The 26,327-nt window shown below is 44.1% G+C and overlaps 1 protein-coding gene across 1 annotated transcript in view; it reads left to right on the top strand.

Moving 5' to 3' along the window:
- Nucleotides 1-9,736: 9,736 nt before the first annotated feature.
- Nucleotides 9,737-26,327, top strand: part of CCSER1 (coiled-coil serine rich protein 1) — an 803,172-nt gene continuing 786,581 nt past the window's right edge. The window contains exon 1 of the mRNA XM_066574037.1: nt 9,737-9,962. The gene's annotated coding sequence lies outside the window, so the exon portion shown is untranslated. The remainder of the gene's footprint in view (nt 9,963-26,327) is intronic.

The following is a 26,327-nucleotide window of genomic DNA, read 5'->3' as shown; positions in this document are numbered from 1 at the left end:
GCCCAGTCCCCTCTCTTACGCTTGGGCCCCTGTGCGGCCGAACAAGCTGAACAAGCGAAGATCACGGTTCACACATCGGGGAAATGCTTTGGATTTTCTGCAGCAAAATAGACTATGGAAAATCTGCAGCATTTTACAGTACAGGCAATGTGGATGAGCTTTCTAGAAATATCATCAACGCACTGCAGAGAGAATCCACAGAGTAACCTCACCTGAGCTGCAAATATTAACCCCTTGTCAATTGCGGAAGGGCTGTGGGTCGGACGGCTTCTTTTGACGTCAATGGCAGCCGATCGTGCGGAGTTCGCACAAAAATAGAATGTGCTGCGATTTTAAATTCACTCACAGAAATCGCTATCCGCTCATCCGAGTGGACATGTGAATGTTCTATTTTTTCAATGGGCGCGGAATACCGCGATTGAAATCCTATTGTGTGCAGCTGGACTGAGCGTGTTTTGTTGGGTCCATGGCAGTTTTTTCCAGAACACATCTTGCTGCAGGTTTGGCTTCTTTTCCAGGTCTTTTCCTTACTGGAAACAAACGCTTGAAATAAATGCATGTGTGAATAAGCCTTAGGGCTTATTCAGATGACTGTATATCGGCTGGGTTTTCCCGCCGAGCCGATATACGGTGTACTTGTTTGCAGGGGGGAGGATAGAAGAGCCAGGAGCAGGAACTGAGCCCCGCCTCTTGTCACTATTTGCAATACCAGTGGCGTAACGGGGGCGGAGCTAAGCTGCGGGACTTAGCTCCACCCCTGTCCAGCCCCCTCCTATTGCAAATAGTAGCAAGGGGCGGAGAGGGGGCGGGAGCTCAGTTTCTGCTCCTGACTCTTCCATCCTCCCCCCCCCCTTGCAGACAAGGACACCGTATATCGGCTCGGCGTCAAAACCCAGCCGATATATGGTCGTCTGAAACCGCCCTAAAAGAAATTCTTCTAAAGTTCTGCAGTTGTACTGCTGAATGATCTAAAGTAAAAGAAACATTGGAACTGGAATATCTACATCTGCTTATCGGAATTATTAAAGGGTACCCCACTAATACATTCTCTCAATAATTATGTAACTAGTCACTCAGTATATATAAATTGGTTACTATTACTTTGTTTAGATATTTCTTTCTATCTAAAAATTCCTAGAATCCTTCACTAAATTTGTATCATGTGACTTCTTGGAAATTACTTCTGTCTGTGACTCCTGCAGAGAACAATATCAGTTACCAGAAATTCCTGGATTACAGGCTCCTGACACACAGTAATAATGAAAGAGACGATAGTTCAGCTTCTCTGTGTGCTTGTAGTCTTAAAGGGGTTGTCTCGCGGCAGCAAGTGGGGTTATACACTTCTGTATGGCCATATTAATGCACTTTGTAATATACATCGTGCATTAAATATGAGCCATACAGAAGTTATTCACTTACCTGCTCCGTTGCTAGCGTCCCCGTTGCCATGGTTCCGTCTAACTTCGGTGTCTTCTTGCTGTTTTAGACGCGCTTGCGCAGATGCATCTTCTCCCTTCGGCTGGTCTTGGAAGCATCGGCGTTTTGGCTCCGCCCCCTTGTACGCATCATCGCGTAGCTCCGCCCCATGACGTGTGCCGGTTCCAGCCTCCTGATTGGCTGGAATCGGCACGTGATGGGGGCGGAGCTACGTGATGATGCGTACAAGGGGGCGGAGCCAAAACGCCGATGCTTCCAAGACCAGCCGAAGGGAGAAGATGCATCTGCGCAAGCGCGTCTAAAAAAGCAAGAAGACACCGAAGTTAGACGAAACCATGGCAACGGGGACGCTAGCAACGGAGCAGGTAAGTGAATAACTTCTGTATGGCTCATATTTAATGCACGATGTATATTACAAAGTGCATTAATATGGCCATACAGAAGTGTATAACCCCACTTGCTGCCGCGAGACAACCCCTTTAAGCTTATTTAGGAGAACATAGAGCGTAGTCATAATCATAGTGTCCTCCCAGCAGCCAGAGATGGTACCGTCTCTAGCTGCTCATGTGATGCTGTACTGATGCATCATGGGATTGATAACATAGAACAGAAGAAGAGAAAGCAGGTAGAAATTTAAAAATCAATTATCAAACTACTGTATGTAAGTGAGTGCAATACAGTATATATAGGAGATGTCTGGGTGAGGGGTGCAGGGACGGAGAAATATGTTTTTGCTGGGGTGGCCCTTTCACATTTGCATACTTCTATGATAAGGACACACTGGCCTTACTAGACTTAAACATAGTAAACAACCTCTATGAATTTAACAATGCTCATCACCCCCTTTATGTACAGTGCATTTCTCATTAGAGCTACGAACAAGTCCAAACTGCTACAACAAAGAGCATACTACTGTAGTGTTAATAGAACTAGACAAGGCAACAACTATTTACATCATTAACACTATTTTAATTAAAGCTATTAATTATATTTCTAGGAAGCTAATTAATTCCCTTAGGTGATAATATTTACTAACATTAGTTGAATTCTCCGTGCAGCTTATAGAAGTTGGAGCTTTATTCTTCTGAGCCACCAGCTGCTCTTCAGCATCCTGTCTCGCTTCTAAGTGAGGGCCCTGCCTCTCCTTCTGGAGCATTTCAAAAGTAAGGTAAGTATGGATGTCTCCTCCTCTGGAGAGTTAACATTTTCCTGGCTCTGGTTATTTTTCTATCACCACAATGCTCAGTTTAGCCTAATGCTACTTTCTGCTCCTTCCAAGCCTCGGAAGGAACTATGGGCCAGATTTACTATTCAAAATGCGAATTGTGCCAGAAAATGTCTTACATGCTTTGTGCCACATTGACTATATGTTTTAAACACTTTCAGACTGTTTTTCTGACTTAACCGAAAAATGGGTGTGGCTTTGTGAAAAGGGGGCGTGGCCTGAACTGCAACAATTGTGCCACATTGTACCACAATTTTGCTGCAATTTTTGGCATAAACTAAGCCAACTCATAGGTGGCATAAACTTATAATTTTATACAGATTTGCCACCTTGCAAGTTTCCCCAAAAATAAGACCTACCCTAAAATAAGCACTACCCTGGTTTTCAGAGAGAGTGGAGGGGGGCTTGAAATATAAGCCCTACCCTGAAAATGAGCCCTAGCTACACAAAAGAGGAAAAAAGGCAATACTTACCTAGCAGGCGCCGTCCGAGTCCCTCACGGCACTCTGAGGAGTTCCGACAGCTTGCTTGCAGTATTCAGGAGCTGACTGAACATCGCTTACTAGTAACAGAGTTCATAAAACCCGCCTCCAGGAAGCGATGCCTCTGAGTGCTACTCAAGTGCTGCGGCTGAGCCAATCAATGCAGCACTCGATGAACCAATCACAGCCATTCAATGCAATGGCTATGATTGGTTCATCAAGTGCTGCATTAATTAATTGATTGGCTGAGCTGCAGCGCTCGAGAACCAATCAGAGCCATCCCTTCCTAGAGGTGGGGTTTACGAACTCCGTTACGAGAAAGCGGTCTTCTGTCGGTGACTGCAAGCAAGCTGCCGTAACTCCACAGACCAGCGAGAGGGACCCGGACAGTGATAGGTAAGTAGCACACACATTTTTTTTACCACGGTAATCATGGTATAACGCTCTTATTAGCACACCTTTTATAGGCGTTCCTATTTTTGTACAGTTCTGATTATTGGCCTGTTATATGAGTCTGTGTTTTGTATGGTCCAATAATGTTTTAATTGTATCATAGACAAGTATTTGGTTTATTATGCAACATTCACTTTAATTTTTGTGCCCCCATGGTGTTGCGTAAGTTGGTGCTTTAATGATTCTTTCAATGTTGCTCTGTGGAGAGCAGATATAGGGCTGTGACTCAGTAGAGTTCAAAGTATGATGCTGAACGGTGGACACTGAGCAGAAGGAAAAGCAAAATTCCCGCAAGCTACTAGACTTCCAATAAATTTAGCAAGCATCCTGCACCCAGTGGAGTATCCGGGTAGATACCGAGCACTTACCGAAAGAGTACTGAACTCAAGTGTGCTGCCTAGAGTACCTCTCTGCATCATCCACCAACGTTGTCCAGCTCCGGAAGAAGTCTACCAAAAGACTGTTACCAATTATCCTGTTACCGAAACTCAGTTTAATAAATAACATAGTTGATCAAGAAACCGAATCATGTGGTCTTTCGGTCCTGAGGTGCCGCCAGAATGCCAGATTCCAGGTATGCCTTGTGACCAAGTCTTTGGCCTGCAGCTCCTGGTGGTGGTCTGGACACAAGTGGAGGAGTTGTTGAGCCCCTCCGTAAGGTAATCAAAGAACCAGCCAGAGAGCCCGCTGTTAGGGGAATATGTATATATATAAAGACGAAAGCCCTCACTGACTGACTCGCCAAAAGTTCTCCAACTTCCCGATGTCGTAGAAACATAAATTTTGGCACAAACATAGATTATCCCCAAATTAAGGAAAAGTAATTGTGTCCCAACTCAATTATTCAATTCTAGCGCAAAAGAATTAGCATCGAAATTTAACGTACATAATCTAAATCTCTCACTTCCCAATGTCATAGAAACTTAAAATTTGGCACGGGCGTTGAATATGTCATAAATAGGAAAAGTTAATGGGTCCCAACTCGATTATTCAATTCTATACGCAAAAGAATTAGCATCCAAATTTTACGTACGGAATCTAATTCTCTCACTTCCCGGTGTCATAGAAACTTGAAATTTGGCAGGAGCATTGATTATGTCATAAATAGGAAAAGCTAATGGGTCCCAACTCGATTATTCAATTCTATTCGCAAAAGAATTAGCGTCCAAATTTTACGAACGGAATGTATTTTTCTCACTTTCCGGTGTCATAGAAACGTGAAATTTGGCACAAGCATTGATTATGTCATAAATAGGAAAAGCTAATTGGTCCCAACTCGATTATTCAATTCTATGCGCAAAAGAATTAGCGTCCAAATTTTACGTACGGAATGCATTTTTCTTACTTTCCGGTGTTATAGAAACATGAAATTTGGCACGAGCATTGATTATGTCATAAGTAGGAAAAGCTAATGGGTCCCAACTCTATTATTCAATTCTATGCGCAAAAGAATTAGCGTCCAAATTTTACGTACGGAATGTATTTTTCTCACTTTCCGGTGTCATAGAAACGTGAAATTTGGCACGAGCCTTGAATATGTCATAAATAGGAAAAGCTAATGGGTCCCAACTCGATTATTTAATTCTAGCGCAAAAGAATTAGCATCAAAATTTTACGTACATAATCTAAATCTCTCACTTCCCAGTGTCATAGAAACATGAAATTTGCCATAACCATTGAATATGTCATAAATAGGAAAAGTTAATGGGTCCCAACTCCATTATTCAATTCTAGCGCAAAAGAACTAGCATCCAAATTTTACGTACGGAATCTAATTCTCTCTCTTCTTGATGTCATAGAAACTTGAAATTTGGCACGGGCATTGATTATGTCATACATAGGAAAAGTTAATGGGTCCCAACTCGATTATTCAATTCTAAGTGCAAAAGAATTAGCATCCAAATTTTACGTATGGAATCTAATAATTCTCTCACTTCCTGATGTCATTTTATATAAAGGAAACATCGCATGGTTACCTCCCCGTGGTGTTTCCTGGGTAACAAAGAGAACTATGCAAAATGGTGAACATATGTTTTTCCCGGTTTCTCTAAAGTAACCACGACTTCATAAGATTTTCCGTGTGAACACCAGATAAACACCAGTACCAAATTAATTCGGGCGAATCCAGGTATATCAGCTAGTTGTATATATGTTTTACATAGGTATGACTGATCCGCAAGAACCCATCTATATTTTATAAGCAGTTATCATACAAAGCAGACCGCTTATCCTATAGATGCCGTTCAATAAGGACAGGAATGCCTGACACTTTATTGTAGTACAATAGGGATATACCAATATAGTATTTCCATTTGGGTTATTTAAAGGGAAGTATTTGAACTTTATTGAAATGCATTAAAAATTTGTGTGAAGTACATATATGCAATGCATTTTCTAAGCAAAAAGGCATTGGGGTCGCATCCATAATCCCTAATTTTACATGCGTGATATCAGTCTGAGACTCTCGGACTGAAATCGCACTTGTCTGTGTGAATGCACAGGTGCGTATGCATTTGTGCCACATTTTTGTGCAATGGGGGAAATGTATTGCCAAGCACAACTGCGATTTTTACGCAGTCCTGTACATTGAAATGACTGATTAGCCTAATTAGTTTCATATGTTTTATTGTGCAGGAAAATAGAACATGCTGCATTTTTTTTTTTGCATGACGGAATTGTGCATGCAAAATACGCGCTTGTTAATGAACACATTGAAATCAATTAGTTCTATTCACTGCATATTGTGCTGCACCTGAGAGTATGCATGTTTGCACATGCACTTGCGCCACATTTTTGCTCATCAGACAATGCACATTTGAACACGCAACTGCGCTTTTTTGCACAAATTGTGTACATCTGTGTGCACAAAAAACATGCAACCACACTCTCAGCCATTGACATGGCCAATTAGTTTCATGACTTCAATTGTTATCTTTGCCTTCACAAGTGCAGAGGAAGAAAGAACATGTGTATTATTTTGTGCAATGGAATTGCGCACGTAAACTACATACTTGTGAATGAACCCATTGAAATCAAAGGTCTCTATTCACTGTGTATAGTGTGCACAAGATTTTGTGTGAATCCAGCCTTAGGTCACCTTCACATAAGTGTATTTGCGTGCGCAATACGCAGAGAATAGAGCCCATTGATTTAAATGGGTTAGTTCTCAGCACCCCTTTTTACGCGAGCATTTTGCGTGCAAAAAAAACAAACATAGTATGCTCAACTTTTGAGCGCATTTGCGTACCAAAGCCCCCCATTGAAGTCTACGGAAGGTGCGCACTCAATACCCGTGTAATACGCTACAAAATTGAACGGAAAAAAGAATATATCTGGAAGGCATTAGGCTAAAGAGCTTTTAAAATCACGGTGGGGTGTGCTGCGCCCATGTGACCTGGCCCTGTGGGTGCAAAAAGTACAAAAATATGCACAAAAACGCAAGTAAAAGCGAATCGGTCAAAGTGCAATTAAGGAGGGGCTGCACACGGGCGCAAAATCTGCACCCCAAAAACGCAGCAAACAGAACTAATTGATTTCAATAGGTTGCTTCATACGTGTTTTTTTCCCACGTGCATTTTTAACGTGGGGAAAGAAAACACGACATGCTCTATTTTGGTGCGCAATCGCACACCGATAGCCCCCGTCTATTTGAAATCTCGCTCTTCAATTTCATAGGCTTAAACGAGAACAGCTGTAGGTGCCATTATCCCTTCTGTCCCCACGTGTAGGTGCCATTACCCCCCACTGTCCCCAGCTATAGGTTCTATTATCCTGCCTGTCCCCAGGTGTAGATGCCATTATCCCCCCTGTCCAAAGGAGTAGTGCCATTATCCCCCCTGTCACCCAGGTGTAGGTGCCATTATTCCGCCTGTCCCCAGGTGCATGTACCATTATCCCGTCTGTCCCGGCTGTAGGTGCCATTATCCAGCCTGTCCCCAGGTGTAGGTGCCATTATCCAGCCTGTCCCCAGGTGTAGTGCCATTATCTCCCCTGTCACCAGCTGTAGGTATCATTATCCCCCCTGTTCCCAGGTCCAGGTGCCATTACACCCCCCCCCCCCATCCCCAGGTGTAGGTGCCATCATCCCCCCTGTCCTCAGGTGTAGGTGCCATTATCCCCCGTCCCCAGGTGTAGGTGCCATTATCCCCCCTGTACTCAGGTGTAGTGCCATTACCCCCCCTGTCCCCAGCTGTAGGTGCCATCACCCCCCCTGTTCCCAGGTGTAGGTGCCATCATCCCCCCCTGTCCCCAGGTGTAGTGCCATCATCCCTCCTGCCCCCGGGTGTGGATGCTAGTATCCCGTCTGCCCCTGGGTGTAGATGCCAGTATCTCCCCTGTCCCCAGCTGTAGGTACCATTACCCCCCCCCCCCCAGGTCTAGGTGCCATTAACCCCCCCCCCCCCATCCCCAGGTGTAGGTGCCATTATCCCACTGCCCCCAGGTGTAGGTGCCATTATCCCCCCTGTCCTCAGTTGTAGGTGCCATTGCCCCCGCTGTCCCCAGGTGTAGGTGCCATTATCTCCGCTGTCCTCAGGTGTGGGTGCCATCATCCCCCTGTCCCCAGGTGTAGTGCCATTTTACCCCCCTGTACCCAGGTGTAGGTGCCATTATCCCCCCTGTCCTTGGGTGTAGGTGCCAGTATCCACCCTGTCCCCAGGTGTAGTGCCATGACCCCCCCCCTGTCCCCAGCTGTAGGTGCCATTTCCCCCCCCTGTCCCTAGGTGTAGGTGCCATCATCCCCCCTGTCCCCAGGTGTAGTGCCATCATCCCCCATGTCCGCAGGTGTAGTGCCATCATCCCTCCTGCCCCCAGGTGTAGATGCCAGTATCCCGCCTGCCTACGGGTGTAGATGCCAGTATTACGCCTTCCCCCAGGTGTATTGCCATTATCGCCCCTATCCCCAGCTGTAGGTACCATTACCCCCCCCCCCATCCCCAGGTGTAGGTGCCATTATCCCACTGCCCCCAGGTGTAGGTGCCATTGTCCCCCCTGTCCTCAGTTGTAGGTGCCATTACCCCCGCTGTCCTCAGGTGTAGGTGCCATCATCCCCCTGTCCCCAGGTGTAGTGCCATTTTACCCCCCTGTACCCAGGTGTAGGTGCCATTATCTCCCCTGTCCTCAGTTGTAGGTGCCATTGCCCCCGCTGTCCCCAGGTGTAGGTGCCATCATCCCCCTGTACCCAGGTGTAGGTGCCATTATTCTTCCTGTCCCCGGGTGTAGGTGCCATTATCCTTCCTGTCCCCAGGTGTAGGTGCCATTATCCCCCCTCTCCTCAATTGTAGGAGCCATTATCCCCACTGTCCTCAGTTGTAGGTGCCATTGCCCCCGCTGTCCCCAGGTGTAGGTGCCATCATCCCCCTGTCCCCAGGTGTAGTGCCATTTTACCCCTCTGTACCCAGGTGTACGTGCCATTATCCTTCCTGTCCCCGGGTGTAGGTGCCAGTATCCCCCCTGTCCCCAGGTGTCGTGCCATCATCCCCTCTGTCCCCAGGTGTAGGTGCCATCATCCCGCCTGTCCCCAGGTGTAGGTACCATCATCCCCCCTGTTCCCAGGTGTAGGTACCATTATCCCCCCTGTCCCCAGGTGTGGGTACTATTAACCACACACACACACACACGCGCACACACACACACCGTCCCCAGGTGTAGGTGCCATTATTCTACCTGTCTTCAGATGTGGGTGCCATCATCCTGCCTGTCCCTAGGTGTAGGTACCATTATCCCCCCTGTTCCCAGGTGTGGGTACTATTACACCCCCGTCCCCAGGTGTAGGTGCCATTATTCTACCTGTCTCCAGGTGTTGGTACTATTACCCCTTGTCCCCAGGTGTAGCTGCCTTTATCCCCCCGTTCCCAGGTGTAGGTACCAATTTCACCCCTGTTCCCAGGTGTGGGTACTATTACCCCCCGTGCCCAGGTGTAGGTGCCATTATTCTACCTGTCTCCAGGTGTGGGTACTATTACCCCCCGTCCCCAGGTGTAGGTGCCATTATCCCATCCTTTCCCCTCAGTGTCCGCTCCACAAGCTGTGAGGGAAGGACACGACGCAGCCGCTGAGGGAGGAGGCGGGAGAGGTTGTTCCCGAGCAGCTTATGAGGTGGCAGCGCTGCTTCTCCTCGCAGAGTTGTTCCTCATGTCGGTGAGCCTCCTCCCTCCTGCTCCTCCTCCCGCTTCTCTGCTTCCCCCTCACAATCAGCTGCCTGACAGCCCGTCCCCTCACAAGTCCTCTGCCTTCACAGCACTTGGCATGAAGACCCTGGCAGGAGGACTTACTATGATCCACTAGAAGTGCCAAGGAGCCCCCAGGAGCTTCACCCCTGCCGTCAGCGGGCGGCCGAGCTGAGAGACGTCTGACACCACAGTAAGGTATGCTGGCAGCGCAGAGGTTGTGCTGACCTCCTCAGGGGGGACTTGTTGGATGGGGGGCAGTTGGACGACCCTCAGGCCTGTCCTCTATAGCTGGCAGGTGAGGTGCTGCAGGTCAGCAGCTCTGTAGCTGTTGTCATGCTCTGCAGTGGCAGGAGGCTGCTGTCATGTGCAGTGTGTGTGTTGTGGACTGCAGCATGTCAGCAGCCGCAGTCCTCTTCCACCAGAAACCAGGGACTAAATCTTGCCCGCTTCCCCATTTGACGGCTCCGGCACGCTTTGCCAATCAGGGAATTATACTGAACAAATTGCTTTGTTCTGCTTGTTTAAAGCCGTGTGTGGGATCTGACGGAAAAGTAAGTCACACGCCGTCCTTCGGGGAGCTCTCGCACGTGCGGAATAGGACGCCACTTCATCTGACGGATTTTGGTGCAAAATTGTCTTTTTTTGCAGAAAGATCCCTTTTCGGGTTTATGTGGGCGCCTTGTGAGATGGCACAAATCAGTGCTAAACAATAGGAGGCGACAATAACAGCGACCATACGAGTATTACGAGTTATTGCACACACGTATGACGATGCGTGATGATGACGTGTAACACTCCTACGCTGACTCACAGCTCATTAGACTGATGCGCTCGTTACAGCTCATCCCGTTTACTAAACTGAATTGTCTACCTCCCAACTCCAGGCATCCCAACAGGTCATGTTTTCGGGATTTCCTCGGTGATGGAAGGCTGCTTTCACATCTGCGACGGGGATTCCGTTTTCCTGCTGCATTCCGAAAGGGGAATCCCCTGGCCGAAGGGATTTGTCTTATGACGAATCAGCGCTGAATGGACGCCATTGACTTTAATGGGGTCCGCACAGCTACCCCGGCATTTTACCGGAAAAAAACGCCTTTCTCCGGTATTTTGTGACAGAGATTCCCACCCAGATGTGAAGGCAGCCTAATTATTGTCAGTGCTTCAAACGTTACTATAAGATATCATGAAGACATGACCTCTCCGGGTGCCTTGAGGACTGGCGTTGGGCAACACTGGACTATGGGAACATGCTGATAGTTTATCACCCCATACTGTCACTTATTACATGGGCGCATTGTTCAGCAGGATTTACCCCTATCAGTATTTAAACACTTTGTGCAGAATTTTGCATGTGCTGTCTGTACTCTGCCGCTGGCCATTCACAGGTTAATGACATCTGTCAATTATTTGGGAGATTCATGTAAATATTTTGAGTTTACTTTGTATCCATTGCAGTGAGGTTTGTCTCATGCCTCACAATAATGTGATTTCCACAACATGTGAGAAGGAATTGACATAGAAGAAATTGTAGTTTTTTTTTTAAATACTACAAAAAAAAGTTAGAAAAAGTTTTGAAATGTTGCGATATTGTATACTCTGTATTGTGATGATGATGGCCATATATTCTATTCCTGCTGGTAATCTCCTGAAAGTACGCCAGAAACCTAGAATGTGTGGTTAGGTATAAGATATGGAGAAGCATAGTGAACTGGAGTAAAGACGTATGCTATTGATGTCTATGTAACGTATCAGATGTGGGATTATGTAAACTAGCAGAATATAGGTCACATAGGAGTCCCCTGACCTTATTAAAGCACAATCTCACAGGTTAAGTGCCTTTATAGGCTCATTTCAGATGAGCCTATAAAAACAATTCTGCATTACGGACGTGTTACAAAAGACATTATATCCGTACGGCATTGATTTTTAATCCGTATGTGTATTATTTTCTATTGGACAAATATTGATCTGTATTTACCAATAGAAGATAATACAAATCCAGAAAAAATGCACAAAAAATAGATCATGCTGTGCTTTTAAAAAAAGGACGCAAAGATATGGCCATGTGATTAGCCGTATAGATTTACATTAGCCCCGTGTTATGGTTCTCGCAACACGGACCCAATATGGAGCAAAAACATGCCTGAAAGTAGCCATATTGGTCAAGGAACTCTGATGTGACTTCTAATATTCCTAGTGCCTTTTAGTTATGGGATACAGTACATAGGACAAGCCTCAGCTGCTGACAAACCTCTTTTTGGAGCACCGCCAGTTAAGGGCTCATTCACATCAGCGTTGGAGATTCCCTCCAGAACTTTCAGTTAAGAAACAGGACAGAATAGCTTGGCATGTTGCGTTATTGCATCTTGTAACTTGCCAGAAGCCTGGCTGAGGATCGAACATACCCCCTTATAGTCAGCGGGGTCCGTTTGGCACTGTTCGGTTCCATCATATGGTAGTTCCGTATGACAACCGGGTGCTGTTTTTCTGCTCCATAATGGCATCAGAACCCAAAAGCGCCGATGTGAATGAGCTCTAAGTCATCTACTCATTGATATGACATACCCTCATCCTTCTCACGAAGACGGCCAGCAGCAGTGGGCACAGCGCCAGATTATACACTGGAAGACGTCTTCTTAAGGAGAGGGATAGACTACATGTCAGTCAGTGGTTGACAGAACTTCCTGCAAAATCAATTTGTGCCGGCTGCTTGTACATGATGTTTATCTCCTATGGCTCTTGTTTCTATAGCGTTCCTCTACGATTACTTTCCAATATGTGGTGATTCCGGGGATCACGTCCTCGAATGGCCTTATTTTACTTGGGAAATGATACTGTGATTGCAGTGTGCACCAGCGTGTAGTGCAGGGTTTTCACCAAAAGCCTCTTAAGTAATAGAAGATTTGTATATGTGGGTTTCCTAAGGGCTCATTCACACAAGGGAATTAGCACAGCTAACTTACATACGCAAAAAAAGTGTGACTATTAGAACCAATGGAACGTTCAGACGAAGGAATTTTAGCCGCGCAAAAAAAATTGTGACTAGAAAGATAAGACAACTGAAATTCCCTGCTGCTACTCCATCCATGCTGAGATGAAGGGAGTCCCCAACGATGAAGGGAAGCCCCAGGGAAGACCCTTCATCTCTCTCCAGCAGTGCATTTTTTCAGTACCTCCCGTTGGGCGTGGAAAGATTGCGTCTGAAGCTTGGGACTTCAGTGCGGAACAGCTAGAGCTGCGATTCTTTTTTTTTTTTTTTTAAATTTATTTTTGCGCAGCCAACAGCTGCGTGAATTGCACGCCCGTGTGGACGAGACCCAAGATGTACTTCAAGTCTAATGTGGTTCTTGTACTTTTGTTCTAGAACATTTTTTACCTTGCGCTCTGTTGTCACAAGTAGTCGTCCGCCTTGTGCTTCATGCATGCAGTTCTTGCCCGGTACAACTCCGTTGTGCTGCTAGGAATTCTGTTTTTATTCTCTCCAGCGATACATATCAGTAACTCACTATTGTATTGTACACACATACACAAATACAACTCTTCACAAGATTCAGGTAATAAGGGCTTCTTCACACGATCGTATTTGTGCATGCTCTTGCGCGCGTAAAATATACACGCACAAAACATAGAGAATAGAACCCATTGACTTCAATGGGCTTGTTCCCATGAACATGCTTTGGGCGCGCATTTCATGCACGGAAAAAAGTAGGACCCGCTCTATCTTTCTCCGTTTTGCGCAGCAAAGGCCCCCATAGAAGTCTATTGGAGGTGTGCAAATACGCAAGGGGAAGCGTGGAACACTGCGCAAAACTGCAGGGAAAAGAACACATATGGACCTCATTAAGCTGAATAGCCTTTTAATCTACGGAATGGGTTTGTTGTGAACTGGCCTTCCTACGCAAAAAGTACATGTACGCAAATGTACCTCATCCAACCGCAAATACTTTACGCTGAGGCAAGCGTATTTGCATGTACGCTCGTGTGAAGAAGCCCTACTACCTTGGAAGCAGTGGATTTAGATGTATTCAGACGTTGTGGTTTAAGTGCTGTCAAAAACTGCATGAAAAATCATCTGAAAATCTGCAAATTCTTTGATGTGGTAAAAATGAAATCACATATAAACTGCCTGGACAATGCTTTATTATCCAGATAAAAACCCTAAAGGCCCATTTACACGATTATTGCTCAAAATTTGTTCAAACTATTTATTTTGAGTGATAAACGTTGCGTGTAAATACTGCCAACGTTAGCTTTTTGGCCGAACAATGATTGTTAGTTCAGCATAAAAACCATTGTTCGTTCGGCTAGCTGATAGCCAGGAGCGAACACTGATTCTCTGCAGGACTGGTGATAACATTGTTTTCAGCTGCAGTCCCACAGGAGAACAATTGAACTGTATGCAGATAACAGACCACCTGCTGTTAACTGCATACAGTGAAGGGAGCCTCATTTACATGCAAATGAAGCTAACAAGCTACTAATAGGCATTAGTGCCCATTAGTAGCTATGCAAAATGATCGCTCGAACTGTCATTTTCCCTATCTTTCGAGCAATCATCTTTGCGCGTAAATGGGGCTTAAGATCCCCTTCATACGAGCGTATTCATATCTGCACGCGCATAAGCATAGCATTTATGCTGAATGAGCAATGCTTTTTTTGCAAGCGCATCGGCGTATTTTACTGTACTTTTGCTGCGTGCAAGGGCACGTTCATTTGCACAGGGGAAAAAAATTACTAATTGAAATGGCTAATTAGTCTAATGAGTACCAAATGTGTTCTTCCTGCGCAGTAGTGCAGTGTTTCATGCATATGTTGCGCAAATTTGCGCATCCCTATTGACTTCTATGGTGATACTTGTTGTGCAAATGCGAAGGAAAATAAAGCATACTGGATTTTTTGCACCTCTGCAATGCGCATGTGAACTCATGCATTTAATCAATGGGTTATTATCTCTGTACATTGAGTGTGCAAATTTTGCATGTGCAAATACACCCGTGGAAAGCCGGCCTAAGGCAGAGTTCACGTGGGCTGAGAATGCGGCAGAAATTCTGCAGCATTTGCAGTACAAGCCCTGAAGAGGGGATTTAAAAACCTCCTGCCCATGGCGTTCTTGAAGAACACTGCAGAATCTAAATGCACAACATGTTTATATCTGCTGCGGAATTCAACACTTGAAATACAAGGGTTAAAATCTGCAGCTTTCCCACAAAAAACGGCTAAATCTGCACCATTCAGGTGTGGATTGGGCCACTGCAAATTTTACAGCGTAGCTTCTGTGGGTTCTGGGTGGTGGACTACCCATAGTGATTACACTGTGTGTGATGGGGGGGGGGGGGGTAATAAGGACAGAAACCCTCTGAAATGGAACCCCTTCCAATCCACTGTCTGACCTCTGAAGATATCACGATTTAAGGCTGTACAGCTCTGATGTTGGAAGACGTCCGTCCGGGTTCTCTTACTGTATATTGCCAGCCTCTCTGCTATCGGAGCCTATCCAACCTATCCAGCCTCATGCAGTACTGGCTTTAGCCAGCATATAGCGCCGTTGTATAACGTCAGAAAAAGAGTAAGCCCCCTAGGAAAAGCAGGATACAAATTGGATTGGAAAGGGTTAAAGCTGTCTCTGTTTCACTCATTAAACTTTGTTTCCATCCAGATTTCCATCTCAATGCCATTTTTGGCAGAAAAGATGGAAAACGAAGATGGCGGGGGTGGGGTAGAAAATCTTGGTATGAGGAAAGTCTTATATGCACATTTGTCTCCATTGAACTTGTATGTTATAATATTTGTCCATGACATATAGCATTATCAGCCACACAGATCCAGTATCCATTAGACATTGCTTTAAGGCCTCCGATACACTTGCCATGTGCCAGAGTTGCGCCTGAGAGGCTTGGATGCAACTCGCATTGTATACCACATGTGTGCCTGCCCATGCGAGGTGCGATACATTGACATGCATTTGCATATACACCTAATTTTCGTCCATGATGCATACAAGAATGGGACATACAGTGAGTCTTTTCGCACAGACCATCAGTCCACATAAAGGATAGCAGTGTGTATAGCCCTATTGGCTATAATGGGCACATGTGCTCTCTGTGAAGCAGATGGTATACGGACCCACATGCCAGTGTGCCGGAGGTCTGGGTGTGGGTATTTTTCACAGCAGCAAGTCAGCATGTGTTACATATAGATTTGCCGCAGATTTTATTGTGGGTTGGTCACCAATGTCACAGTATGCAAGGGATAAACTCTATAGTGACAATCCACAGCATGAATGTACATACCACGGATATGAACTCCATGCCGCAGGTCAGTTTACACGGCTGAACTCTTATACACCATGCCAATGAGATTTCCTTTCTCTTCTACACATAAATTCACAATAAAAAAATCTGCAGTCTATACTCCATGTGAACACATACCCTAAACCATAAGTAGTGCCCTCTCATTCAATAGTGCCCTAGACATCTGCCTATACCAGCTACTTCTCTCATCTCAGTCCTCTTACTACGCTTCTGGCTCTGACCCCAGTGAGGAGCCAGAGGTGTAATGGAAGGCATCGCTCATATTGATTTCAATGGGAATGAAGCCTTCTATTATACTTCTGGCTCTGACTACCGATATGGACAGCTGATCAGCAGGGATCCTGAGCAGTGGACCACTGACTATCAGCTATGCCTCTTGAGTAATAAATGACAAGCCGCATTGTCTCTCTATAGTAAATAAGAAGTTATACGGTAACCCTGTATTGATAAATAGCCGTACTGTCCCCATGTAGTAATATATAGCCATGCTGTCCCCTGTAGTAGTAGGATCATTCCATGTCACCTGGACCAGGGGTCTCCACTCAACCATCTCCAATTTTGCTGAAAAATTACATGGATGTACATATATGTTTGAAACGAGGTTCTGTAAAGTTTCAGCTCCAGATATCTTATACCTGGAGCACCACAGCCCTGTGCATGGAGGTCCCACCAACCACACGGCGCCAACAGCAAAGATTTTGCAAAGTTTGACATGTGGCCATTGCAGAGCCATGGTAGCTATCAACACTCACACAACAATACGGGACTTGCAAGTTAACCTCAAAGTGGCTTCAAAATTACGTTGCGTAATGCGCAAGCCAAATTTTGACACTGTACAACTCAAAAACAAAACCAGTTGGTCGGTTCTGCTTTCACCTGTCCACTAACCACCGGCATGACAATATATTGCTGCAAAATCAGAACAAAGGCTCACTTATTTGTGGAGGTATTAACACACAAACATGGTGCAAAACACTTAAAAGCCAAATCTAACCTCATTTCAAAGTCAAATATCTCAATCTGGGACCGCTCCAAATTTATTTTTTGTTATACCACAAAAGAGCATAATTTTTTTATACAAGAATCATCTTTTGGTAATTTTGGTGTTTTTTGGTGTAAGGTAGAAAAATCCCTTTGAATATGGTGCTATTTCTTCCACGGAATCAACATTAATTACCGTATTTTTCAGCTATGGAGATTTTGCAAAGTTTGTCATGTAGCTATTGGGGTAAATAAGTAGCCATAATGCCCACCATCTCATAGTTATAAACTCACCTCCCTGAGGGCTCTTGCGCACTTGCGTTTTTCTCACGATTTTTTTTCACACAAGTGTGCAAGAGCCCTGAATCTGCCTTCCGTCCACAGCCTGTCCTCTACCCACCAGCATCCTGCAGAACAGCGCAAGTGACGCGATGACCTCAACGCGCCGGCCACGTCACTCTGAAGGTGCCGAGCGGCAGAGCTGGGAGATGAGTGTGGGTGTTTTTCAACTGAGACCCATGGTCCATGTGAAAAACCCATGACATGCCCATTCCTGTCCTTTTCACAGACTAGAAATAGCACATGTCAATGCGCTGGGGCCTTGGATACTGGACAGCACATGGGGAAAGTTGTGCCCAAGTTTCTCAGGTGCAAATCGTATTACGATGAGTCTCATCAATACTAGGATTGTGCGTCAATATTTTTTTGGAGGGCACCACATCAGCAGATTGTCCTGTCACTTATGTACGACTCGAAGTTTGCATGTGCTACTGCATGTTATATACTGGAAGAGAAGTAGTATGGCAAAATCAATAGAAGCGCTTAAGGGGGACTTGATGCCTTTCTAGAGAGCTATGATCTTACAGGATATAGATATTAAATAACTAGCGGGGTTGTTGATCCGGGTCTTGTAGTCAGGTAGGAACTTTCAAAACGTCGATCCAGGGATTATTCTGACTGCTATTATGAAATCTTTTCCCCCAAATGAGCTAAATTGGCTTCTGCCCATTGGAGGATCAATGTGGTGGGGCGGGGGCTGAACTAGATGGACATTGTCTTCATTCAGCCTAACATACTATGTTACTATGTTAATATCTACAGGCAGCCATTCATACTGTATCATTACAATAAAGAGAATGACAGAGCATTGGGTTTAAAGCATTTCTTCACTCAGTCCTGCCAGCCGGTTACGTAATGTATACTCCCACAACATTGAGTCTGCAACTCTTCAACCAGACGTGCTTCAGAGAAGCATTCCTTGTAAAGAGACACGTAAGGAAGGTGTGACAGGGCACATGACTTCAGGAAATACTTCACTCTTTATACTTACTTAGGATTTAAAGCCACTTAAGTATATACATCAGCCAGCACATCCATCAGCCTCAGAGCTCTGATAGTATAATATACCTTTTATGATGAGTAGCTGAAATGTATAAACATACAAGATGCAGTTTTGGAGTAGCTTTGTTTGTTCTACAGGAAAAGGACATTACAGATTAGGATGAGCAGAGCTTGTTCTACTTTAAACAGCTGTAGCTCCAGTTCTATCAGGGCTACCATTATGCTTTTGTTGTCATTTTAAAGCTTTTAAAGCTGAAAGTAGTCCTGGATATTCATGTAAAGCTCTAAAGTGACACCAAAAGCCTGTTCATAGCCCTTACAGAACCAGAGTTACAGCCATTTGAAGTGGAGTCGGGAATACTGAATCTACAGCTGTCATTTTTTGTTTGTGAGCAGAGAGGGAGGAGGATGGCAGACCTTGGGGGGGGGGCGGGCAGAGAAGATCTGCAATTCTGCCAAAATATCGCTCTGTCCCATGGGAGAGAAATTTTGTTTATCATCCCAGCATCATTCAGAGAGCACATTTGCTCTCTGATTGTTACATATGGGTTTTTTTCTCAGAAAAGGAGTGAAATTATCATTAACTATCTAATCAATTCTGTTCACCATTTAACCTTTCAGATGGTGCAGTCGTTGCTAACCATAGCATCTAAATATTTTTACAGAAAAAAAAAGTACATATAATTGGTATCGCCGCATCTATAACAACCCAAGTACGGGTAATTTTATTAAAAAGAAAAATATCCCAAATACCCGTTTTCTTATTATCTTGCTTCTCCTAAATAGTAATAAAAATAATTAAAAAATCATATATACCTCTAAATGCTACCACTAAAATCCATAAGTTCTCCCATAAAAAAACAGGCCTGATATAGTCTGTTGACTGAAAAATGTGCTGGTCCTGGAATGTGGCGCCACAGAAAGTATTTTTGCTACAAAAAAAATGTTTATATTGCGCAAAAGTGGTAAAAAATTATAAAACCTTTATAAATTTGATGTCCTAATCATAGTGACTCGTAAAATAAAGATAACATATTTATACCACACTGTAAATGCCATAAAAATAAAGCACAAAAAAACAGTGGTGAAATAGCTTTTTTACAGCAAAAAAAATAAGTTTTTCAGTACCTCATATGTACCCGAAATTAAAACTTTCCCTACAAAATACAAGGTGTCATGTTGATACATATGACAAAAAAAATTATGACCACTGACACACAAAAGGAGATGCGATTTACTGGCTCTTGGGGTTAAAATTAGTTATGTCACTTTGTGGTTAAAAATGCACTTAAAGGTATTTTCTGAGTTAATAAAAAAATGACAGTCAACACATGTCCCAAAGCTCAGCACACCGGACAAGGGAAAAAAGAATTCATTGCTACTGTGATTCCTGGAAAGCCCTTTGTTATTGTTTATGATTTGAGGGGCGGGTTTGTTTACTCAGTTATGCAGATTAGCTGTGCAGGCTGTGTGTGCAGCCGCTCCCCCAGACACTGCACACAGCTTGTATACCCCAGCATTGTGCTCCGCCCCCGGGATCTCCCTGCTGGTGCAGAAAATGGGAACATTTTTGCAACAGTAAGTAAGTTATACAAGTATAGAGTATGGGCTGATGTATGCATAGCACACATACATATACATAATAACTTGGACAGCCCCTTTAAGGTGACTAAGTTCTGCTTCAAATACATTTACATGAGAGAAAAATTCAATATCTACAATAAAAAAGTGACATTTTCGGGAGGGTTGTTCTAATTTGAATGTGACTGTTGGGGGTTAAATAATTCCCTCTTAACCTAAATAGTAAGATTAAGCGAATGCATCATCAGAAAAGTTTTATTCTAAGCATATCTTATAAGAATTTTTTTCTTATACTTTAAATGTAATGGACTATTTTTTAACCCCTTAAGGGTCTGTGATGGATATATCCATCATGGGTTGCAAGAGGAAATATGAAGTGAGCTTGAGGGCCGAACTTGCTTCTCACCCAGCAGCTATCAGCTGTTTCTGACAGCTAATAGCCGCTGTTTGAGTGCTGCTAGCCAGAAGCACCCCATCAGCCCCTGCATGACACAATTACAGGATGCCGATGGTTTGCCATGGTTGCCCAGGGCCTGGTGAAGTATCCCAGGGCAGCCGGACATGGATGCCTATTAGGTCCTGCCTGTAGTGACAGAAGAATAAAAAGTTATGGTGGGGTCAGAATGTGGTGGCAAAAAAGCATTTAAAGAAAGTAGTAAAACATAATATAAACTATATAAATTTGGTATCGCCATAATCATACTGGCCCACAGAGTAAAGTTGAAATGTCATTTTTACCGCGCCATCAATGCCGTAAAAGTGAGATGTCTTCCCAAAAATCATAGCATTGTTTTGTTTTTTTTTATTTTACCCCACTTAGATTTTTTTTTAAGTTTTTGAATACTTTATATGGTGTATTAAATGCTCCCATTAAAACAAATTCAACTTGCCCCACAAAAAGAAGCCCTCATACAAAAAATAAAAAAGTTATGTTTTGGGTTTTTTTAAATGGGGATGAAAAAAACATAGTATGAAAGGTTCCTCAGTTTTTTTTTCTAAACTAAATAACCTCAATTTTGATAACCTCTCTGGGTATTGTAGTCCGCCCATTTCATTTCTTACTTTAGTTGCCCTCCTTTGAACCTACTGAAGCTCATATATATCTTTCTTGGTTCTTAGGGAGTTAAAATATATCCTAACATTCTGTAGTGAAAACTTTTCAGTAGTCCTCTCATCACAGGCAGAAATATATATATATGATGAAAAGGGGATTTTTCATGCTATAAACATTGCAAATTACTTTAAAACCGCAATTAACCACTTTTTATGAGTATTTTGGCATGAAAATGTTTTACGGGATCATCACTTTAAAGAGACTCTGTCGCCATCTTTTTTTTACCCCTATATGAGGGTAGTGACAGGCACAGTGATTACAGTGACATGTCTGCTGCGTGTATTGGTGCAGTAGCTCTTGGGAAACTTGCATTTTATCAGAAAGCAGCACATGCATAGAGGACTACTTAAAGGGGTTTTCCAGGGAAATACTATTGATGACCTATCATCCGAGTAGCATTTATATGGTCCAATAGGAGGCACAGAAAGTAAATGGGCGGGCAGGCACAAACAGGTGGAGGCAGCCACAACTTCCACCACATACTAGTTGTACAATAAAAAAGGAGAAAAATTCAGCACCTGTAAATCTCTATTGGGAAGTGCTGAATTTTTCTTCTTTTTTATTGTACGACTACTTGGTATTAGTGGATCTTTGGAATACTACTTGGTATTAGGGGAAAACGCCCCTGTCACACCCCCAGCTCCTGATTGGCAGAATATGTAAAGGTCCTGCAAGCTGCAGGAATGGGTGAGTGCCTGAAGTGGCGTTGTATGTAGCTGAGGCGACCTGCCTGTAGATGTTACCCAGCGCTAGTCCTTTCAGGATCTGCGGTGCATTTGCAAGTCCCCCGGACGCTGGGTCCCTTGTGCGCAGCACTGGAATCGCTGCTGTGCTCCTGGACTTAGCGGCAGCCACCACTGACTGTCTGTGGCGCCGGCTGGGTCGCCTACCTGCAGCGATCGGCTGACGGTGGGGGAGTGAATGGGTTGGTGCTTCAGGACCGGAGCTGCCATGTGCTCCAGGAGTCTGCGTGCGCCGGCTGTCAGCGTGTATTTCGATGGTCATGTCCCCTCCCTACAGCGGCGCCGATTTCAAAGGTGCAGGGGGGAAAGGTGGCCATATCTCTGTCTGGAAAATGTTGGCGCTCGAGTCAATGCTCAGCCAATGGACTGCGGTGACATAATGATATGTGGTGAGGTTTGGTGGATGAATGGTTGTAAATGGATACAAAAGATGGAAGGTTCCTTCCACCTTCATGACTCCTTAGGCCCCCTCAGCCCCTTCCTCACATGCTGTATTACAGTTCATACATTGGTTGCAGTAATATCTGCTCGGTCAGTGTTGATATGTCGTGTGTTGCTATAGTAACATCACTCACCGTGACAGAATAAAACGTTCTGTGCATATATAGTACATACTGTAGCTCCTGGTGATTTTTCTGTTTATGTGCTTCTTTTAGATGTTGTTCTGTCTGACAAACCTTGTAGAGAGGAAATAAAGGTCTGGGCGGCTGGACATTGTTGATAGCAATACATGATCAAATTGCTTGTTGCCTCATATCTGTGCCCTAACTCCCAGGGAAAGCCCAAGGTTCCAGCAAAGACTTTGCTTCTGAGCACTTACATTATCTCAACTTAAATCTTTTATGCCCATTCATGTTTCAAGAGGTTGCAAGTCTTATATAAATTCATCCTGATATTTGCATTATAAAAAGTTCTTTAGTTTTCTCGTATATTTTGTATTCCAATTCTTCACCATTTTCGAGGTCCCTGTATTCTGTCCGTAAATACAAGCCCGGACTGGCCCGCAGGGGAACGCGTGAATCCACCACGGCGCAGTAGACTTGCTGCACTACATAGTGATAATCAGCATCTCAACTGGTAAATATATCCATATAATAAACTGGTTAGTTTATCTATATAGAGCAGTGTTTCCCAAACTCCGGTCCTCATGACCTGTCAACAGGTAATTTTTTTCAGGATTTCCATAGTATTGAACAGATGATGTAATTATTGTCAGTGCCTCAGACATTGTAACAGATGTTCTCTGTATACGATAACCTCAAATCATGACCTGATAGGGGGCGAGGTGAGGAATGGAGTTTGGGAAATACTGATATAGTTCTACCGACAGGCTGAAAGAATATATATGTGCATTGATAGGCTACACTGTATCTTTCCTACCTGGGCTATGCCTTCTCGACAAATAATTTTGCAGCCTCTCGCTGCTGCGTGAGCACACATACTCGTATCAGAGAACTGAGAGGGCCACTAGTCCAAGGAAGAACCATCGAACAGTCTACTAGAGGCAACCACAGGACAAAAACACTCCAAAATAAAGGCTAGATGACAAGCTGCTACCAAAAAAAAAAGTATGTCTCCTCTCTCCTACTAGATAATTAAAATACATTAGTTTTTGTATTTCTGTCATTCCTTTCCCCTCCATATGGAACTATAACTGCCAGCATGCCTTGACAGCTGCAGACCTCCAGCAGGACCTGCTGGGAGTTCTTTTCCCCACAGACTGCATTCCACAGAGAACTTTCTTGAGGGTTTGGTCACACGAAAACCGTAAATTGATATTTAATGGCCACGCAGTTTAGTGGATAAGGGCACACGTAGCTATTAAAAATCAATTTCAAATCTGCTGTGCTGGCGCACTTTTGGACATGCTTTAGATATTAAGCATTACTTAAAACTTTACAGAATGATTCACACTAACCATTTTTTCTTGAGAAGAGCATATTTTTCAGTAACCACGCTATGTGTGGCTTTGTTTAATGGACAAAGCACCTGTGAAGCCCACACTTACAATCTCATCTCCTTAATTGCAAACAATTTTTGTCAGTTATCTCTAGGAATATTCATTAGCACAGAGGTCAACTTACCTATTCTCTCTGCCCTATAAATGTTTACTCACTGAACTCAATAAAAAAATTATGAACTGTTTGGCCGATTGCACACAGGCAGAAATTCCGCGGCGAGATTCCATGCAGAATTTCCGACGTTGCATGCTGCTATAGGATTGTATTGGTTTATGCAATCCTATGCAGACAGTTGTGATTTTGATCGCGGAAAACTCTTGCAATAACAAAATCGTGACATGTCCTATTTCAGTGCCAGCCTTGCAGAGGCTCGCATTGCCATGTCATCGCTGACTCGACGGCTCTGCACTGCGCATGTGCGGCTGTGCGCCAGCCGGCACATCCGCAGAGCGAAGACGCCGGACAGGTAAGCCGCGAGTCCTGCAGGGGCACGGGTCGCATCCTGCTGCGAGGATCTCGCAGTCAGAATCTGACCGACCCGTCTGCATTCAGCCTTTCTGTGTTATTAGTGTAGTTAGATTGTGTTTGTCTATAATTGTGACTTGGGTAACAATAACAATTAGACCATGTTTTATTAGCAATCAATGCAAAAATCCAGGTCATTCCAAAGGGTTAATTTACTTCTTTTTTTTTTTTGCAATTGTAGCCTTATAAAAAAGTTAGCAGATAGTTGGGGGAATTGTCTTTCTCTTAAAAGTTTCATACTGGACCCAGAAGCTTCAGGTTATGTATTTGCACGCCCTGGTATTGTCACCCAGCTTTCCTATAACCCAGAATGGTAAATCAGTGTAGCTATGTAGCAATGCTGTTATGTATGAGCCAAACACCAACACATCTTGTCTGGATGGGGCGTAATAGTTGTCCATAAAATGGATATATCCACTGGCAATAACTCTGATTATTATTAATTAATGGCAAAAAAGGAGAATTCCACCTTGTCTAACTAAGGCTTCCTGTTCACGGGCGATATTGTATTGCGTTAATCACGACGATTTTCCGCATGCTTGAAAACCCTGTGTTAGAAGCGGGGTGATTGCCCTGATGAGGTTGGCCCTACTTCCGGAACGTAGGGGCTACCTAGCTTAATCCTAGGTGGTGATAATGGAGGTACCTATTGTCAAATGAAATAAACAAACATACCACAAACCAGAAAGCCTAAAATACAAAAGCCAAAGTAAGGATTGAAATAGCAGTCTTACTTGACAAGATGCTTGAACCGGAGAACATTTGACTAGAAGTCTACCTGAACAGGTAAATAAGCGGCATTCTCTGAACAGAATGGTTGGAATAAGTATAGCGCAGTAATAGAGATGAGCGAATATACTCGTTTCGAGTAATTACTCGATCGAGCACCGCGATTTTCAAGTACTTCCGTACTCGGGTGAAAAGATTCAAGGGGCGGGGGGAGGCGTGGCGGAGCCGGGGGTAGCAGCGGGGAACAGGGGGGAGCCCTATCTCTCTCCCTCTCCCGCCCACTCCCCGCTGCAACCCCTCACTCACCCCCGGCGCGCCCCGAATCTTTTCACCCAAGTACGGAAGTACTTGAAAATCGCGGCGCTCGGGCGAAAAAGGGGCGTGGCCGAGTAGGTTCACTTATCTCTATGCAGTAACTATTTATTTATCAGCCGAGAAAATGACAAAGCACATGCGCTTCCACAAGAACCACATGGGCCATGGCTGACGCTTTGACATCACCCCAGTCCCACAATGCGGCCAGCGCACTGCAAGAGATGCTTCACCTACAACTATACAATTACTGCTCAACCAGGAAAGCTTTCCATTAAATTTGAACAATACTTGCTTTGGAGCTGAAAAGTTCGCTGGTTGTCCCAAATATTACCCGGAATAGTTAAAACCAAGAAATGTAACAATGTAACAAAAGAGATGCAGTCATGTAACAGCAGGGATGGCGATGAAGAAGAAGCGCTATGCTGAGTATATCCAAAAGTTAGTTTTATTTTACTATGGACTTTTTCTTATTTAAAGGAAAATGCTTGTTAAATTGAAGCTTTATGAAAAACCTCATCCCATCCTTTCCAGCACACTGAGTGCAATAATGTTTAGGAAAAATTAATGTATTAACCGCTATCAATGCGGAATATTAATTGGGCATTTGAGATGAAAGGACGTCTGTGCCATAGACTCTGTAAAGGGAAACAACAGAGAGCTGTAAATTGATATCATTTGAACTGCTTTTGGCTTGTAATCGGCCTTAGATCTTTCTATACCGTAGGATCCGTGACCATGTCTTATCCTCCCATACAAGAGCAACCTCACTGATTTGGCTTAATTTAATAGATTTTGTTTCACAGCGCCATACGTGTTTCACAGGATGAACGAACAAGTCATTTTCCTTGTGTAATGGGAATGATAAAAGATTTTATTAAAGAAATGTACAGTGGCTCTTTAAACGGCCCATGCTGTCTCAGACAGCACGATGAAATATTACAATACAACAGCCAGCGCCA

The sequence above is a fragment of the Eleutherodactylus coqui genome, chromosome 7, assembly GCF_035609145.1.
Source record: "Eleutherodactylus coqui strain aEleCoq1 chromosome 7, aEleCoq1.hap1, whole genome shotgun sequence".
Classification (NCBI taxonomy): Eukaryota; Metazoa; Chordata; class Amphibia; order Anura; family Eleutherodactylidae; genus Eleutherodactylus; species Eleutherodactylus coqui.
The sequence above is the reverse complement of the archived record's forward strand: the minus strand, read 5'-3'. Positions and strand labels throughout refer to the sequence as shown.